The sequence below is a fragment of the Cupressus sempervirens genome, chromosome 8 (genome assembly GCF_028749045.1).
Source record: "Cupressus sempervirens isolate cs-2001-9-10 chromosome 8, ASM2874904v1, whole genome shotgun sequence".
NCBI classification, from domain to species: Eukaryota; Viridiplantae; Streptophyta; class Pinopsida; order Cupressales; family Cupressaceae; genus Cupressus; species Cupressus sempervirens.
This window is the reverse complement of record NC_143125.1, coordinates 189,103,161-189,116,483: the sequence shown is the minus strand read 5'-3', so window position 1 is coordinate 189,116,483 and position 13,323 is coordinate 189,103,161.

Sequence of the window (13,323 nt, the reverse complement as noted above, 5' to 3'; positions counted from 1 at the left end):
TTTATTTTCTTATGCACATGGTAAAGTAATTAATAATATTTAGTTGTGGGTAAAAGGATTGAAAATATTGATTCACCCCTCCCTCGTCCCCACCCTAGTATTATCTATTTCTAACACATATACATTAACATATACATATATATATACATGCATTCATACATACATGTATGTGTGTGTGTCTGTACATATGTACATATGTATACATAGATACATACATACATACATACATACATACATACATATATATATATATATATATATATATACACATACATATAAAGATACATATACATATACATATGTGTGTGTGTATGTACATTTAATATTATCTTTCCTAATTTAATTTATAATAATTTTTACAATCAAACTCATTTAATGTTTGATATATTTTTCAAAATTAATTATCTAGGTTACTTTAGGAAAAATAATAATAAATCAAACTTCTAAATGATCCTTTAAAATGGTATATATTGTATCTTGAAAATACTATCAATGAGTAGGGACATACATGAAAATTCATCAAAATGTAGTTAATTATTGGAGCTCAAGTTTTTTGTGAACCAATTGTAAGGAGTCATACTCCCATTATTTGTTGTTCCCGTGTTTCTAAAGAATGGGAGATTGTGAAGATGACAACATGATTAATGTCATGATAGTAGAAATAAAGTCATTGTCCCCTACTACTTCCTTCTTGCTAAATTTGAAAGGGTCATTAATTTTTACATGGACACCAAGAAAGCTATGTCAATTCTAATATTGGTTAAGTAGTGAAGGCTAGTTTATGAGAGAGATCTTTTCTTGATGTATCAGGCCTAATTGTTTTACCATTTATTTAACTTTATTTGGGAAATAATTTTATGACAAGATAAGGTTATATTTGGTGATTGGGGTTCCAAATTAATTTGTGACATTCAATATTTTTCAAGATATCAAGTATCATTGGCTTTTCTAATAAAGACTTTGTATAAACTAAGGAAATTCCACTTAAAATTGTAGAGTTGGATTTTGTGTAGGGCACAACCCAAGAAAAAGTTAACACAATATGAAAAGGAGAATTCTATTATCAGAAATTATATGTCATTACATTTAATATAGAGAAAAATTTACTTAACTACATGCCCTATGGGCTTATAATGTTATCACATTCGGAGAAAAACCCTTCTCACAGTAGCTTCTCCTAAACTCCACAAAAATTTCCTTTACAATCCAAGAAATGACCTTAAGTAACCTAAATTAGTTTAGAGTTAGGGATATATTTTATAATATTCCATTTTACATCTACTTCTAAAGATTAAGGTTTTAGACGACATGTCAAAAGTCAACACAAAATTAGAGGAATATAGAAATGGTAGTCCAACTTGTCAGAGGCATAATTTTTATTTTGGGACTCTTATTGACAAAATATTTATATTTTTAGAAATCTATCCAAGTTCTCTATAACCCTATGGAACCTCTTTTCTCTTATCCTATTTTTTGGATCTGCACGAGGCTTCTTAGTGCCTTAAATCTAACTTTGAAGCATTTTGAGGGGGTCTCCAAGCAACATAAAACTTCAATGATCTTACTCTTTTTCTAGAATGTGTTGAATTACAATTAAAATTATCTCTCCAACTTACACCCTCTAACTCATCATAATTATGGGTTAATTAAAAAATAACCCATTTTCTTCACAAGCACATATCTCAAGGTGCTAAAAACACTAACCTAGGAAACCAATAGTGGAATTATGAGAGTTGGAATCTCTATCTGGCCCAAATACGTATCTAAAAATACAAACACATTAAACATAAAATAACTCTAAGCATATTTATGAGTTATATATAGGATTTCCGTTACACCACTAGATGTTGATGGATCATATTTCTAGTTGTGGTATAGAATCAATACTAAATTTTATAAGTTGTGTGATATTCACTCTTTTTTTGAAATATTTAATTTTATTATGGGTAAAATTATAATTTTAATTATCTCTCTAAAAAAATTTGTAATCATGATTATTTAAATAATTTTTTTTTAAAACAATATGTTCATATAGAGATATAGGTTTTTCTGATTAGTTGAATGGGTGCAATAGGGTCAATCGATATGGAGAAGACCCACTCATCATTTGACTACTCTAGAGATGGGGATTCATATAAAAAACTAAAGCCAATTTTATTTTGACATTTGGAGGTTAAAAGATCCTAGTGAACAACCCTTTAGGGTCCATCTTTAGACGTAAGAAACATCCTTTTTTCATACCAAAAGACACATGCTATAGAGAATGCATTTGGAGATGAAGATTCTTGTGATGCTTCCAACCCATAAAAAAATAGCATCTTCACAATCTAAAAAATCATTTTCCTTTAGCCTAAAGAAAAAGTGTGTAAAAATGTGAACATAATGGAATAATATCATAGTGAACTCCTTATTTTTTTAGAAGGTTACATGTAATATAATCAAGTCTTAATGGGTCTTCACAAAAGAAAAATATTATATTTATGTACATTTTACCTTGGAACTTAATTTCTCATGTAGGTTTAGTTAGAATCCACAGAGCATATCTAAAATAATCTAAAACAAGTCAGAATATGATATATTTTATTGACTATTAAGCTTTATATATATATATATATATATATATACATATATATATGTGTGTGTGTGTATATATACATATATATATATATATATGTATATATACACATATATATATATATGTATATGTATATATATATACACATACATATATATATATATATGTATGTATATATATATACATATATATATATGTATATATATATACATATATATATACATATGTATATATATATACATACATATGTATATATATGTATATGTATATATATATACATATACATATATATATATGTATGTATATATATATACATATGTATATATATACATATATATACATATGTATATATATATACATACATATGTATATGTATATGTATATATATATACATATACATATATATACATATGTATATATATATATACATATGTATATATATATGTATATGTATATATATATACATGTATGTATGTATATATATATACATATACATATATATATACATATATATATATACATATGTATATATATATCTATATATGTATATATATATACATGTATGTATATATATATGTATATATATATGTATATGTATATATATATATATGTATGTATATATATATATACATATATATATACATACATATATATATATATATGTATGTATGTATATAGATATATATATATATATATATATATATATATATGTATGTATATATATATATATATATATATATATATATATATATATATAAAGATAGAACTAGTAATTACTTAAACCTTATTCATTTACTAATATAATTTAGATTAACATGATTTATATTATTTTAACAAGTTTTATAATAAAAATTATATATTCACGCAATTTTTTTCTAAAAAGTATTTCCCAAAAAAATGTTTCCTTTTTTAAATTTAAATTTATTCTTATTAGATCTATTCATTATATAATTTAAATAGTAAAGATGAAACATGTAATGAATCTTTTTGAAGATGTCATGTGTTTGACTAAGGAAGAAGCGTTACCAAGTTATGTTAGATTGGGTTATTTCTTGTATAATCTGCAAAGTACATCATCAAGACCTATAAGAGGCATTTGAATTGCCAACATTAGATTGAGTTTGAAGATTATTTTTTGTAAAAATGTGCTACTTTCTAGATAATATTCGATAAAATAGAAGAGTACTCTATTAAATCCCATTGACCTTTTCTTTAGACTAGGTCAATTAGAATACGATGACCAATCACCAAGAACAATGTGGTTTAGTATCTTATTTAAATTCTTAGTTCCAAGAGCAGATTATCTGCAATAAAAGCCAAGTGATTCACTAGAAAAAAAAATTACAACACTAGAAGTTACAAGTTCCTATTTGATATCCTCTTAGAGTTCATTTGATTAGTTAGTATCTAAAAACTAGGAATTTATAGAGTATAATTCTAGGGATTAGTGGATATAATTTTTCTTATGGCATCAAAAAGGTAACAAGTGTTCATACTTACAAAAAAATTCTTCAAAACATAAAGAAACATAAGGGGGTATAGGTGGAGGTGGAGGTGTGGATCATAGAGGAGGATTAAGAATATCATTTTTTAGTAAAGGAGAAAATAGTTTATTTAAAAGGGAATTGAAACCTAAAAAGTTTTACAATAGTGCCTCAAAGACCTAGCAGACCTATAGAGAATAGTAGCAAAAAGAACCATACAAAAAGCAAGAGTAAAAAAAATACAGTGACTCAAAGACCTAGCACACCCACATGCAAATGTAGAAAAAAGAACCCTACAACCATTAAAAAAGAATAGAAATAGAAAAAGACAAAAACCTAGAGAGACAAGGAAAGAAAAACTAGATCCTAAACTAGTTCTAAAGAGTTCACTTTTAGCTAAAGTTGATTCCCTTTAATTATACTTTCAACATCCTTGATCTTTCTCTTCTCAAGCACAGGAATTTCCTTTTGCTTCTTCTACAAGGTGGTTGTTGTATATTTTCTAGAGCTAGTGGACTTTTCACTTGAACCATGCTCCTTAGGATTCATAAGAAGCATCAAACCTACTTCCTGGTCAATGTTTTGCATGAGCCTATTCAAGATTTTGACTATAGCTTTCATTAAACCTTGACAACTTGCTAGGATACATTTAATTTCATTGTCCATTTTATCAATTTTCCCTTTTAGCTCCTTGGCCATATTATTATTATTACTTTTCACCAAGCCCTTCCCTTTCAGAACACATTCAACCTCTCTACTTTGAAAATATTCAAATTCAGCCTCTAAGAATTTTTATTTTAAGTTGAGGATCTTGTAAGAATTTAAATACTATTTCTACTCGATGATGTTTTACCTACATTTGACTTTTAGAATTTGAAGCACCATGTAAATGGAGGATCAATGCTAACATCCCTAAGGTCCTCCTCCAAAAATTTTGAAATTGACTTCCCCTTGATCAATAATTTTAAGAGAGATTCATATTTCTCTATTCTCCTTAATTCCATTCTCCTTCTACTTCTCAACCTAAGTAGTGCACTCCATCATTTTTTCAATCAAGATCCACGAGGATAACTCAATATTTTTATCAAAGGACTCATCATAATCCACTAGTCTAATAGTCTCCCTCTCATCTTCTTCAATATTTTCCTCATAATCAAGCTTCTCATCTTTACTATTTATAGTTGGTGTAAGCATATCATTCATCATAGAGTGTGGGGAATGAGGAGAAGGAGCAGTATTTGTAGCTATGAATAAACTTTCCAATGACCTATAATATTTATGACTTTCCCAAACTTCCATTATTTCCATGCTTATCTTTTGTTGGTTACACAAAACATCTTTCTAATCCTCATAGTCACTCTCTCCTTCCAAATACATAGCAATTTTAGAATAGCTAACATGAACTTTCTTCCTATTAGTAAACTCAGTGGAGAGAAAATCAAATTCTTTGATCATTATTTTCCCTTTTCCTTTGTTTCTTTCTCAACCCCCAAATATTTTCTTCTACTCTAAAACACTCAATGGATTATGTTGTAGGTTATTTTTCTCAATATAGCTACAAATGAATTGTAAAAGGTCCTCATGAAGAATCAACCTATTAGGTTTCTCTTTGAATTTATCTTTGAATTGAGTGAGAGAATAGAGGAAGTAAAAAGAGAAGAAATTTTTATTTTTATTTCTAAAATGACTAAGTAAGACAAAATGATAAGTGTGGACTCTTCTGTAACACCAATAAAGAGTCATATATTCCATAATCATGACATGAATGTTTTTCAAAATAAATATAATTGATTAAATAACATACACTCCATTTTTATCCATAACTAGTTTCTCACCTTCTTCTTAAGAAAAAGCATGAAAAGAAAGATCAAGGAACTTTTTTTATCCTAGTAGAAGTGCTCACCTTTAGGGATTAGGCCTATAACATTGGACATGATATTCACATTCAACTAAATCTTCTTGTCTCCCTCATTAACCATACTAGAATCCTTACCCTTGAGGAACATGTCTATGATATTTTACTTAACATCTTTCATTCTTTCCATGTAGGCAACTAACTCCCCACTTTATTATTTCTCCCAAACCTCATTCTCTTTTTTATATTTATTAATTTTTCTCAGTTGTCTTCTATTTAAATTCACTTTCATTTTTCCTGCTGGTGTAGAAACAAATGTTTTCTACTTCACTCTGCAACAAGTATTGATAGCAATGAGAAAGTTGTTGGAAATATAGATGGAGTAACTAAGAGGGGGGGGGGGGGGTGAATCACTTACCACAAAAACAAATCCATAGATCCCTTAGATGTCTTAAATAACTAGTTATTGCTGTCACTCGGTAACATGCATGCAAAAAGAAATAACATAAACACAAGAGACACCAGATTTAATGTGGAAACCCAATATGGGAAAAACCACCAAGTAACTAGCTACCAATTTTCACTCTTTTGAAGTGAGCCCTATTAGGACCCAACCCTGTTAAAGGTTAGAAAACACAATGTTAGGTATGACCTTGTTAGAGGATTTAATCACCATGATAGGAGTGGCCTTGCTAGAGGACTCTAGAACAATTCAACAAAACTCTCCACCTTCTTAAAGGATTTACAAAAAAAATGGTTGCTAAACCAACTCTGTTAAGAGATTTAAAATTCACTACAACAATTGTGAGAAAGTAAGAATGAGTGACCTGATTGAGATGCAACTGATCTTGCTGATATAGATCTCTGTTCTACTTTCACTAGATCCTTACTGATCAAATACACCTTTTTTTCTCCTCATGGATATCTGATCCTTCTTCAAAATTTTCTCACACTCAACTTACTTGCATACTCGCTCATTCATACATCCATTCATACTTTAGAATTCAAAACTTGACCTTTTATTTATACATTACAAATTGTCAATTCAGCTCATTAACAAGTTACATTTATCAATAAACAATACATTAGTTAGCTTCAAACATTACATGAAACAATTAAACTATATTTCTCAAAAAAATGAAATCCTTCATTGGCAAACCCTACTTGGTAAATACTACTCTAGAAATGATTTCCAGTGTTAACCAAGTGAAGCTTCATAAACACTACAAAATTTGCAAAATCCTTTGGAGATCGAGTGAACTTGGTAGGAACTGATTTTCCTTTGCTGACCTTGTGAGCTCAGTAGAAATCAACTTTTACCATAGAATCCTTCACCACTCAAGTGAGCTTGGTGGAAACTATCTTTACAATGTAACTTCCAGAAATACTCGGTAGACTGTATAATTCACTTTTCTAACCAACTAAGCTTGGTAGACTCTATCTAGTAACTAAAATGACATTTGTGTAACATCAAAGACAACAAACAATTGATCAATTGTATCCAAAAATCTCCCTCTTTGGAATTGATGGCAACACAACATTTCATAGTAGAATGAAATTTGAGAACAAGTCTTTTTCTAATAAAATATTTCTCCCTCTTAGAGTTAATTCTACAAACTTCTAAAATACAGTAATCTGTCTGTGTGAAGGAATTACATAGCTTCTTTTCAAACATCAAACTCTTCACAAACAAATTCAAATTTTAGAAAGATATGACTGTATACTCTGCCTCTTTAATGAAACATGTCAAAGGCAACACAAACCAAATAAAGAACAATGTATCTTATGTACTGATTCATATGCAATGTTCTCATGATTATTTTGCATCAACTGAAAAGATCTTCAACTTGATACATGTTGATGCATCACTGAAACTTCATTTTAGTGAGCTTCAGATAGGAGAATGATGCTTAACTTACCTCTTAGATAAAAGAATGCATCCTTAGTTAAAGGCTTGCTGAATATGTCAAAAAAATTTTCTTTTGATTGGAGATATTTCAATTTGATCTCCTTATCCTACACCAATTCTATAACAAAGTGATATTTTATTGTAACGTGCTTGGTTTTTGAGTGCATCACTGGACTTTTAGATATGTTGACTGCACTTTTATTGTCACAAAACATAAAAATAGGTTCTTTGATTTCCTCCTTCATGCCTTCAATAATTGTTTGAACCAAACAATATTAGAACAATTTACTGCTACTGCAACATACTCTGCTTCTACTATGGATTGGGATTTACAATTTTGCTTTTTACTTGTCCAAGAAACCAACCTCTTTCCAAGAAAGAATGCACCTCCATTTGTACCTTTTTTGTCATCAATGTTTCTTTCCCAATCTATATCAGTAAACACTCTCAAGTCTAGATTACCTCCAAATTTATACCATAATCTATAATATTCAGTGCCTTTCAACTATCTCATGATCCTTTTGATTGCCATCATGTGATTTTCTCTTGGTTTAGCTGAAAATCTTGCTATAATACCAACTGCAAGGGCAATACCTAGCCTTGTATGAACTACATACTACAACTTTCCAATCATAGATCTATACAATGTCTGATCTACCTCCTTTGATCTGTCATCCTTGGTAAGCTTTAGACCACTAGACATAGGAGTTCGAATTGGTTTACAATCTTCCATACCAAATTTTTTTAGTACCTACTTGATGTATTTAGATTGAGTGATGTAGATGACATTCTTACTTTTTTGAATTTGAAGACTAATAAATAATTTGATCTCATTAAACATAGACATCTCAAATTCCTTGTTCATTTTATCTAAAAACTCTTTGCAAAGATCATCATTTCCTATGAACAAAGTTTCATCCACAAATATTTTTTCCAAAACAATCTTATTATCTAGTCCTTCATTGATATACAAGCTACTATTATCATTACTTCTCTAAAATCCAATCTAAATAAAATAGTTATGCAATCTTTCATACCATGCTCTAGGGGCTTGTTTCAGACCATACAATGCTTAGTGTAATTTGTAGATCATGTCCTTCTTTTCTATATCAACAAAACCTTTAGGCTATTCAATGTAGCCTTCTTCATCTAGTATGCTATTGGGAAAAGTTGACTTGACATCCATCTAATAAATCTTTAATGCTTAATATGTAGCATATGCAAGTAGGGTCTTGACACCTTCCAATCTTTCCATAGCGGCAAAAGTCTACCCATAGTCTATTCCTTCTTCTTGAGAGTATCCTTTGCATACCAATCTAGCTTTGTTCCTTGATACCCTACCATCTTCATTAAACTTATTTCTGAATATCCACTTAGTCCTAATCACATTTTTATCTTTAGGCCTAGGTACAAGAGTCCATGTTTTGTTCTTCTCTATTTGCTCTATCTCTTCATTCATAGCCTCAATCCAACTTTCATTTTCTAATGCATCTTTGAAACTTCTAGGTTCAAAATCAGCAAGTAAACAACTACCTTCAGATTTGTCTCCAATAATCTAATCTGGTGCATGATGTATCCTAACATACTTGGCTAATACAGGTTCCTTGACTTTTGAAAAAATTTCTTTGTCATCCTCTTGCACTTCAACTTTAGATTTTGGTTGTTCTATTTGTTGCTTAGGTCCTTCAGATTTGGTAGGCATTGGCTTGGTAGCATATGCCTATTACTCAGGCTCCTGCAGCTTGGTTACTAAAGAATCAGGAGTAGAAGATTCTTAATTGATAGATGTATTTGGCATTGTATTAGGTTCAATGAAAATAAATCTTCTATAATCTTCTTGTTCCTTTTTTCTTTCTTCTTTAGTCCTTTTTGTAAACCTATCAACTTTCACATGTGCACTTTCTATGACTTTGTGAGTGGACAAGTTCAAACATCTATATGCTTTACTCTTGCAAGAATATCCCAAAAATATTCCTTCATCACCTTTCACATCAAATTTACCTTTTCTAGATTCTTTCAAAATGTAACATTTACTTCCAAATAATTTTAGGTAACTTACATTGGGTTTATAGCCATACCATAACTCATAGGGGTTTTTTAATGAGTCCTTCTTCAGCTGTACTTGGTTCAAGATATGAACTACAGTGCTGATAACTTCCTTCTAGTATTTGATAGAAGTGTTCTTTTCAATCATTAAAGTTCTTGCATAGTTCATGATAGATCTATTCCTCCTTTTACCTATTCCATTTTGCTTTGGAGTGCTAGGGGTTGATACCTATCTTTTGATTTCCTTTTCAATGCAAAAGTTATTGAACTCATGGGAGATGAATTCACCACCTTTGTTTGACCTCAAGCATTTGAATATTTTTCCTATTTCCTTTTCTACTCTGGACAAATACCACTTGAACTTCTCAAAAGCTTCTGATGTCTCTCTTAGGTACATGACAACCATCATTCTAGAGTAATCATCAACAAAAAGAATGAAGAACTTTTCTCCAATATAGCTTTTAATTCCAATAGGTCCACACAAATAAGTATGCACAATTTCAAAAACTTCTTCAGACTGATAGTTCTTACTTTTAAAGCTATTTTTTTCCATCTTACCAATTTGACAATTCTTGCATAGACCAAAATTAGGTTTCTTTATACTAGGATTGCCTCTTACTTTCCTGAATTTGCATATCTTCACTAGATTATCAGAGTTCCAATGACACAACCTTCTATTCCATAACCAACTTTCTTCAACTTGATCAATAAAGCATGAACATTCATCAAGTTCAAGATAGAACAAGTTACATTTTTTCTGTATGCTTTATCCAATCAGCTTTCCTTTGTCATCTAGAAGTCTTATTTTTCCATGCATGAATTCCACTTTGAATCCATTACTGAATAGCTATGCCACACTCAATAGATTGTGTTTTAGACCTTCAACCCAATAGGCATTATCACATACAAGCTCTTTAGTTAGTGAGATTCTTCCTCTTCCTTTTATGCAACAAGTTTCATTATTACGAAACCTCACACTACCACCATGATAGTCTTCAAATTGTTCAAACTTAGTTTTATCACTAGTCATATGATGAGAGCAACCACTATCTATAATCCATGTATCATTTTTTCTCACATGAGAGATAAGTGCTATTTTATATTCCTCATCATTATCAGATTCATCTTTCATAGAAATGTAAACAATTTAATCTTCTTTTTCATTAGAATCATTAGAATCCTTAGCCATGAAACATGTTTTCTTACCTTTGTCCTTGAGTGATTTGAAATCTTTCTTTCCATTGTATTTGTGACCTTTCTTCTCATCTTTTTCTTTCTTGTTTGGGCACCTAGCAGCAATATGACCAATTTCCTCACATAAAAAATAGATTAGAGGAACCTTACCTTTGTATTTCCCTCTACCTCTATAATATTTTCTTGCAAGCAGGGCTTCAACTACCTCAAGATCACTATCTGAACTCTATTCTGATTCTTCTTCACTTTCTAACTGAGAATCATTTATTTTCTTGCCTTTATCTTTGAGTGAAAGCTTGGCTTCAAATGTTGATTCAATGTTCTTGGAAGCTGGAACATAGTTATCATAGTTATCTAGCTCAAATGCAGTCAATCTTCCTACTATGGCCTTTAAATTTATCTTATGATTTGCTTAACATCTTCTTTCTTGAATTGTAGAAAATCTAATTGCATAAACGGGAAGTAATGTTCCAAAAACTTTACTTACAACTACTTCCTTCTCAATGTCTCCTCCAAAAGCCTTGATTTTACTAACAACTACTTTGAATCTTTCAACATATTTGGTAATGTTTTCATCCTCTCTCATGCTCATTTGATCAAATTGTCCTCTTAGAATTTCTACTTTAGTTGTTCTCACATTATCATCACCTCCATAGATATCTTATAGCTTGCTCCATATTTCAAAGGAAGTTTTGTAGTCCTTGACATCATCAAATTTTTCATAGCTTAGGGTAGATGCAATATCTATCATCATGGTGTTATAAGTATTTTTCTTAGCAATGTCATTAGTAGATAATGTATCAAAAGAAGTCACATATACTTCATCAAGATAATTCAATCCTGTATCTCCAATGGAAGTGAGATGGAGTCTCATTAGACATTGCCATTCTAAAAAGTTATCCTTGTTAAGCCTTGGAATTTTCCTCTTGTAAAACACCCTAATATTTAGCTTAGATCCTTGAAATCCTTCCTATAAGAATCAAAAGCTTTGATACCAATTGTTGGAAATATAGATGGGGTAACTGAGAGGTGGGGGGGGCGGGGGGGTGAATCAGTTGCCACAAAAACAAATCCATATATCCCTTAGATGTCTTAAATAACTAGTTATTGTTGTCATTTGGTAACCACATAGAAAAATGTTATAACTTGGTAGATGAACTGTGTATTAACTTATTAAACATTCACAATTATTAACATGCATGCAAAAATAAATAACATAAACACAAGAGACACTAGATTTAACGTGGAAACCCAATATGGAAAAAACCACCATGTAACTAGCTACCAATTTTCACTGTTTTGAAGTGAGCCCTATTACGAGCCAACCTCATTAAAGGTTACAAAACACAATGTTAGGTGTGACCTTGTTAGAGGATTTAATCACCTTGCTAGGAGTGGCTTTGCTAGAGGACTTTAGAACAATTTAGTAGAATTATCAACCTTGTTAGAGGATTTACAAAAAAATGGCTGCTAAATGAACTTTGTTAAGAGATTTAAAATTCACTACTACAATTGTAAGAAAGTAACAATGAGTGACCTGAATGAGATACAACTAATCTTGCTAATACAAATCTCTATTTTACTTTCACTAGATCCTTACTAATCGAATACACCCTTGCTATTCCTCAAAGATATCTGATCCTTCTTCAAAATTTTCTCACACTTAACCTACTTTCATACTCGCTCATTGATACATCCATTCATACTTTAGAATTCACAACTTGACCTTTTATTTATACATTACAAATTTTCAAGTTAGCTCATTAACAAGTTACATTTACCAACAAACAATACATCAGTTAGCTACAAACATTACATGAAACAATTAAACTTTATTTTTCAAAACTATGAAATCCTTCATTGACTGACCTTGCTCAATAAATATTGCTCCAGAAATGATTTCTAGTGTTAACCAAGTGAAGCTCGATAAACACTATGAACTCTGCAAAATTCTTTGGAGACTGAGTGAACATAGTAAGAACTGATTTTCCTTTGGTGATCTTGTGAGCTCAGTAGATACTAACTTTTGCCATAGAATCCTTTAGTGCCTGAGTGAGCTGAGTAGAAATTATCTTCATAGTGTAACTTCTAGAAACACTTGGTAGACTTTGCAATTCACTTTGCTGACCAATTGAGCTTTGTAGACTCTATTTGATAAATGATATGACATTTGTGTAACATCAAAGACAACACACAATTGATCAATTGTATCCAACAAAAGTAACATGCAACTAGAACCCACAAAACATGTATAGTGCTC